At 41.9% G+C, this 6,807-nt stretch overlaps 1 long non-coding RNA gene across 2 annotated transcripts; it reads left to right on the top strand.

Moving 5' to 3' along the window:
• Window positions 1-470: 470 nt before the first annotated feature.
• Window positions 471-6,587, top strand: LOC144994428 (uncharacterized). Of its 2 annotated transcripts, none has more exons than XR_013657969.1 (3): window positions 471-1,168; window positions 1,245-1,346; window positions 2,438-6,587. It is a non-coding gene; the product is annotated as an uncharacterized LOC144994428 (long non-coding RNA). The 2 variants fall into 2 exon arrangements; XR_013657968.1 differs by having other exon boundaries at window positions 475-1,168; window positions 2,601-6,587.
• The last annotated feature ends 220 nt before the right edge of the window (window positions 6,588-6,807 follow it).

Consider the following 6,807-nt stretch of genomic DNA (forward strand, 5'->3'; position numbering starts at 1 on the left):
GTCCCTGCTGTGTGCGCTCCCACCCAACGCCTCCATTCTCTACCCCCTGCAGAGTCCTCTGATTGCCGTGGAAACTGCACTTAAAGAGAAAATTAGGATTTCCTCCCTCCTAATTTAAAAGTATATCTTAATTGGTTTCATTTATTACAGATGGGAAAGCAAAATAAACCTCTGGTTTTATTTGCTCACGGAGATGAAATAAAGACCAAAAAATAAATAAAAGTCAGCCTCAAGAATACTAACAGCAATTTAAATCAGAGAAAGCTGTTGCTCCTGCAACTGAGGCGACGTAAAAAAACGAAACAAAAAAAAAAAAAGAGCGGCACAAAAAGACGCAGAGAAGCCAAATGTTTCAAGCTCACGGGGCACACGTAGCACACTTACAAACCCACCAAACCAGGCAACACTTGTCCTCAGAAACACCCTTCAGTGTGGACTCAAGAGGGCTGACTGTAGATGTGGAAAATTACTGCTCTGATCTGACCACCCCTTGCACAATCAAGACTGAAGCCTGTGGGTTCGGTGCAGGTATATTTATCTCCTGTGACAACTAACCTTGCATTCATCCAGACACTCAGACGGAACTTATATCAGAAGAGAAATCGTACATATATTCAGTGTAAACTAAAACATGTTCAGTTTGTGGTTTCGTAAGTGCTGCATGTGCCTGGGTTCACGTACATGCCATTTAAATACCAGAACAAGGACGGAGCTTCGGGTAAAACACAGTTCTCAAGCAGAAACTGTCATCGCTCTGCTTCTCCGGCCGTCTCTGTCCCACCCAAAATACCCGTTCGCTAGGAGTCAGCATGGACCAACACGTTGGTAACAGTGGCAAGAGGTCAGTTCTCTTTAACTGAGTAGTTCTGTGTTTAACCTTAACCAAACTGTTACCACACAACATCCTGGGGCCCAGGTGAGCACGCCACTATGCTGGGCACAACACAAATATCGCTCCAGTCTTGTTTCTGTACATATAAGCACAGGGGGCAAGCAGCGGGGCACGAGCGGTTAGTTTATTTCTGGATGTATTCATTACACAGTGAAAGGGTTGCAGTTGGAGCTCGGCAATTGTGGCGCCAGCGTGTGATTGTGGCAAGACAGCCTGACCGCTCAAAAATGGCTGAGCTAACAAGGACAGGAGAGCAAGCGAGGTTTGCAGCTTTTGGTAAGTTTAGTCTCTTCATCATCCCCTCGACACACCTTTTGATGATTATTTACATTACCGAAACCTCTACACACAGCAAGTGTTGACAAAGAAGAAGCGGCGAACGCAAAAGGGCGGGGAGAGAGTGGAATGTCGAGTGGACAATCCAATTCTTTCTGTTGTTTGGTGAGCCTTTGAGGTAACAGTGACCAATTCACACAAAAAAGAAGAAAAAAAAAAACAGGAACTGTGAGAGATAGCATGAAAATGGGGAAGTAAAGCAGGAGAAATGGCAATATGAAAAGAAATGGAGGAGCTAGCTTTGCTCCGTCCTCTGAACGTTGAAAAAGATGGAAGTTTGTTTGACGACTGTTTGAAATGGTGGAAATAAAAGAAAAAGAACTTTCTCCTGTCACCTTTGCCTTTCAGTGGCCTGCACTGCTGATGCTGTGTAGTTGTTTTGTGGTAAGAACGCCCTGAGGGAAACACAGTGGGACACAGGGTGTTATGGTTCAGCTGTGTTTGCTTGCTTACAACCCGAGGAAGAGGAAAAAAAAAAGAAATAACAGACATAAAATCAATGATGAGCCTGTTAGTGGAGGTTTAAAAGAGAACGTTTAGAGAGGATCTCTGGGTGTAAGGTGATGTAGTTCCAGTCTGTAAAAAGCATGCGGTCCATCTAAGAGAAGGAGGGACGCAGCAGCCTCTGTGTAGAACTGATTTTTTGTAAAAGCATTGGACTGATAAAGCCACGAGACATGTGGGCTTTAGCACTTGTGTTGATCTGTTTTTAGGGTGTTTATGTGAGGTTGAAGGGTGAAAGGGGTGATCAGTTAGTGTTTCTCTGTGTGAGCACAGAAAAACACAACCCCACACATATGCCTGCAAACACTAGGTCTCTGGTTATCAGGCCTCGGTGTGGTTTCGGATGATAAATCACATCCCGTTCTTCAACACTGACAGCTTTTTGTGGCAGCAGATCTGATTCTGGCCTCTTAAATCAAGACATGTGGTTGAACGGAGGCTGTGAGATCTAAGGTTTGCAGTGCCTCTCAAAGAGAATGTCTGAATGGGCCTTTTGATAAGAAAACAGCTTGAAGCCATCCCACACAGGCATGAAAACAGCATGCACCTCCCGTGTGAGAGCTAAACAGATTGGAGGGGATGTGATGTTGGATCTGTTCCTATTACCCAACGAGCCAAGCAAGACGAATGATTGACAATGATTAAGTGTAAGAGGGTATGCAAGTATCATTCCCTGAAACATATTTCCTGTGTGTCACTGTGTAGGAGGGTTGGGCCGAGCCTGTCCGTCAAAAAAGACAGGAGAGTGCCGTTTCCATCATTCGCTGATATGTCAGATCTGGATCAGATAACTGTCTACCGGGAGGCCCGAGACATCATCCGATGCTCTCCTCTCGTCATCTCTAAATCGCGTCTGTTTAACATGCAGGTCACCACAACAATAAATGGATATTTTGAAGAGGACCAAATAAGAAGAAATGCTTTTGGAATGCGGATATCCAAGTTTCAACTTGGAAACCTTCAAGGACTCTCTGCCAAGTCTCAGGAAAACAACGCATGCTGACAAATTGGTTGAATCGTGATCAAAGCACCTGCCACACTGAGAACCTGAAACAGACACCATTTGGCAGTTCACAAGGTCACTTGTTTTGTATGAGGAAAGAAGATGTGCCAAAATATGCTTTCAATCATATGCATGTAGATAATAGCATCTTTGTTTTTTAAGTTAGCAATGTGAATGATGCATGAGAATACGTTTTTAACAGTTGCAAATCTTTCCCATTTTTCTTTCTTCTTTTTAACCACCACTTGGCGTTCATTATGATCTTTCTGGATCTGGAGCTGTGTTTCATTAAATACCTGTTTTCTGTTACCTACTTTTTAAAATTAGTGTCCTGCTGAGTTCAGTGCTTGTTGTGTGTTTTCTCTGTTTGTAATGGCACAGAAACATGTAAACATGAAATAAAACACTTTAACCAAATTCCATTTAACAACTTATTATTTTATTCATTAATCATTATTATTTATTTATTTATTTTTTTCCATTTGCATGGTTTGTAGACGTTGTAAGAAATTGAGAAGGGGTAAGGCAATCCCTAGTCTTTTTTTTCAAGTTCAGCATATAAACAATTCTGTTATGTATTGATCTGTGCAAAAATCCCTTTTTAAACGACACTGTATAATAACACTAGATTTTAATTGCAATATTTAAAATGAGTCGTTTTTTGTCATTTTAAAATGATCTGATTGTGTGACACGGATTCGGGCACAGGAAAACCTTAAAATGTGGCTAAATTATCTTTAAAATATGACAATTTGTTGTGATATTTCCTGTGATATTTGTTGTGTTATGAATTGCTGCGTGTGCAGCAATCACATCACATTACTTTAAACCCGATCCAGAAAAAAATATTTTTAGGATAAAGTGTTATTACTCCTGAATCTCAGCAAAGACAAAGACTTCAGTGCACGCTCTATTTAATTAGCAAAAACAGAGGACAAGCCATCCAGGGATTATCCGAGGGAGAGTGTGAATGAAAAAGAGAAAGCAGAGAGAGTAGTGAAGGGGGGAGGAAACGTTTGCACAGTGTTTCCCTCATGTTTTTTTTTTTTGTCTTTCTCCAGGAGCTTTCTCTCAGGTACCTGGAGAAGCTGCATGCAGCAGCAACAACAGTAACAGCAGTAGTGTGTCTTTGGCTGACCTATTTAGGTAATTGCACTCTTCATTAAAAAAAAAACTCCATCTGCAAGAGAAATTACACTTCCCCAATGGTATCTAGGTAACATAATCTCCCTCAGGCGAACTAATTGCATGGCATGATAACCTCATAGGCTGGGCCTGTTTAAATTTTCATCTCTTTTCAAATAATTATGGATCAGCAGAGAGAGGTATTGATTTGATTCATTAACTTCCTACTCTGAGCCAAGGTTAACGATTACACAGATCCCAAATTACTCGGTAAAGATCCGGTCTATTTGATTTGATTGGCCCCCACTTTATTATTGGCAAAGGTTGTGTTGAAATCTTGAATGCGTTTCGGGAGGACGGGAAAATTGTGGCGTAAAATGAACAATGTTTTCCAGCTGTAAGCAGATTACCAACAACTGACATTTGAATTTGCAGCTGAATAATCTGCTTTGATGACACTTTCCGTGTTTTCCCCACCGCCACCAGCTTTTACTCATTTTTGATGAAAAATTGCACTTTCCCGCTTGAAAGCGTGGAGGGTTTTGTTGTAAAACTGAGAACATTTCAGCAAATGAGTTTCACAGCAGAAGTGGGAGCTGCAGTTCCACCTTGCACTTTGCTCAGACACCTGCTGTGCTCCACTTGTGAACAAACAGGTCTTTAGAAGAGACAGGGCCTCAGGCTGGGTGAACAGCCAGAGGAAGAAGCAGACTCTAGGTTGTTATGCTTAATGTGCAAAAGAAAGGTTGTAGGGGAGAAAATTGTATACTGTCCTAAACTGTATATTTTCTTTACAGTATCTCTGTTGGCCTTTTTAAAAATCTAATTAAAGCAGTTAATTTTTTTGTTTACTGTTTAAAGCTGGAAGAAAAAAAAGTATTGCTTGAAAAAAATACAGTTTTAGACACATTTAATACAAAATTGCAATAAAAGAAACCCCTTCCTCCTGACAGACGGACTTGTCCAACTCATGTTCCGCAAGGACATTAAAATGACTGAAAAGTCTAGATGATTTCCTTCCATTAAGTTTCCTCTCCCCTATCCTTTCATAATCATTTCTCTTATTTCCGACACCTTATGTTGGGAATGGAAAGGAAGCTCGTCTTCACCCACTCACAGATGAATTATATTTCGTCTTCATCACCCCCAGGAATGAAAAAAAATGTATTAATAAAAGAGAGAAGTTGCAGAAAAGTGGTGACCATTTCTCAGTTTTCAATGAGGGCAATTTTGAGTCTGTTTTATTATGTCCACATTTCTTTTTCTTTTTGATAACACATGGTGGTGTGTACGCTAATCTACCCCCTGCCTTTACATTTTCTTAGATTTTCCCTAAATGTGGCTAGTGTCTAAAAACATGCCGAAGCGTTTAGCACTGAAATCCCACCTGTAGATCCCACCTGGGTGATCTAGCTGACGGCAAGCGCTTTTGAAAGGAAAAAAAAAACCATCAGAATGCGCATACTGACATGGATGTCTACGCGGTTAAGGGTGCACTTGTTGCTATGACGAAGTGGAACAGCAAACCCTGACGAGTGAGTGTAAAATGATTGGTTTGAGCGGCTGAGAACATGGTGTTGCCACCAACGTGGCTAAATCCGGAAATTATAAGCACTATCCCACACCTCTGGGACATCTGGGATGGATTTGGTTGTTCGTCACACAGGGATTCCATAGCAGTGCTGAATCTGATGCATGCTTTCTAATCAAAATAGATCCCTCAGTTGGTGGCCTAGTCTTCTTCAAATGTTCTAGTTTTGCTCTCATTCTTACCCCATCTTCTCAACTTCTTTTCCGTATTTTTCTGGAAGTCGAAAAAATCCAGAAAGGTAATACTTCTGTGGTTGTATACAAAGCTATTACCTTGGACCTACAGGGACCAGAAGAGAAACCTGCTAATGTTCTTCCAGACTCTGCCATAGAGGCTCATGTTGCCTTTCACCATCCATCTGTGGGCAGAGGGAGAGAGTGTGTGCAGACAGGCCAGTCTGCTTTTATTTGCGCAGTATTTCCATTCGGGGTGATGAGGACTGCCAAGGTTTCACAGGTACTGGTAATTTAAGCCTTTCTCCTGGGGTCTCAGTGGTCTAATTTAGGGGTTTAGACAGCAGGTCAGGGGCACAGGAGCAGTTTGGTTGAATGGCTCTAGAGTTGGATTGGTCTGTCTCTCAATCAGATCCTTCATGGAGCAGACAGGGGAAAAGGAAAGCAGGGGCCGTGCAGTTTCTGTGTAAAGTTATTTCTCCCTCTATTGCCTTTCTCTCGCACACGGTGCTTCCCCCTTTCCTCCTTTTTTTTCCATCTTGTCTGCATTGACGTTCTACTGTGCATACAGTGCAGTAGCAGTCCCACAAGGGTCGTTCTCAGACTGTTGACATAGCAAAACTGTAAGTTTTAACAAGTGTTTAAAGAGCATGGCTGGGGACACGGGTCTGTGACTTTGAATGTTTGGAGTGTTAACAGGGCCCTGGGTAGGGCTCAGCACAGCTTACCTAGGGGGATTCAGAATGACTTGTTTGGCGAAGTCTGGTCATTGTGGCTCACTGGTCTTTCCCATTCCGTGCCAACATGACAGAGACAGGACTGGAGGCAGTACCAGAATGTTGGTAACACTTCTTTGTTGTGACAGACAAGTTCAGATCTGAATATTCTAAAAAGGTCGAAAATACAAAGGCTGGCACCTTTGCCAAGTTTCTCAATTTAGGAAACAATAAAATCAACAGAGGGGTCGCAGCGGAAATAATTTCTCTTTCAGTAACTGCCAAACTGCACCAAAGCAACTCTAGGAGTTATCTGATTGAGGTTAATTTGAATAATGAGCACAAGTGCTCTCGAAGGCCTACTCAGAAACAATGCTCTTTACTGGCACGCTTTTATTTAACTGTTACCCTTAAGTTTTACTGCTACATGAGTGCACATTTATGGTTTTATGGCTTTAGAATTTTTA

Source organism: Oryzias latipes, chromosome 9 (assembly GCF_053564925.1).
Source record: "Oryzias latipes strain Hd-rR chromosome 9, Olatipes_Hd-rR_3.1".
Lineage (NCBI taxonomy): Eukaryota > Metazoa > Chordata > Actinopteri > Beloniformes > Adrianichthyidae > Oryzias > Oryzias latipes.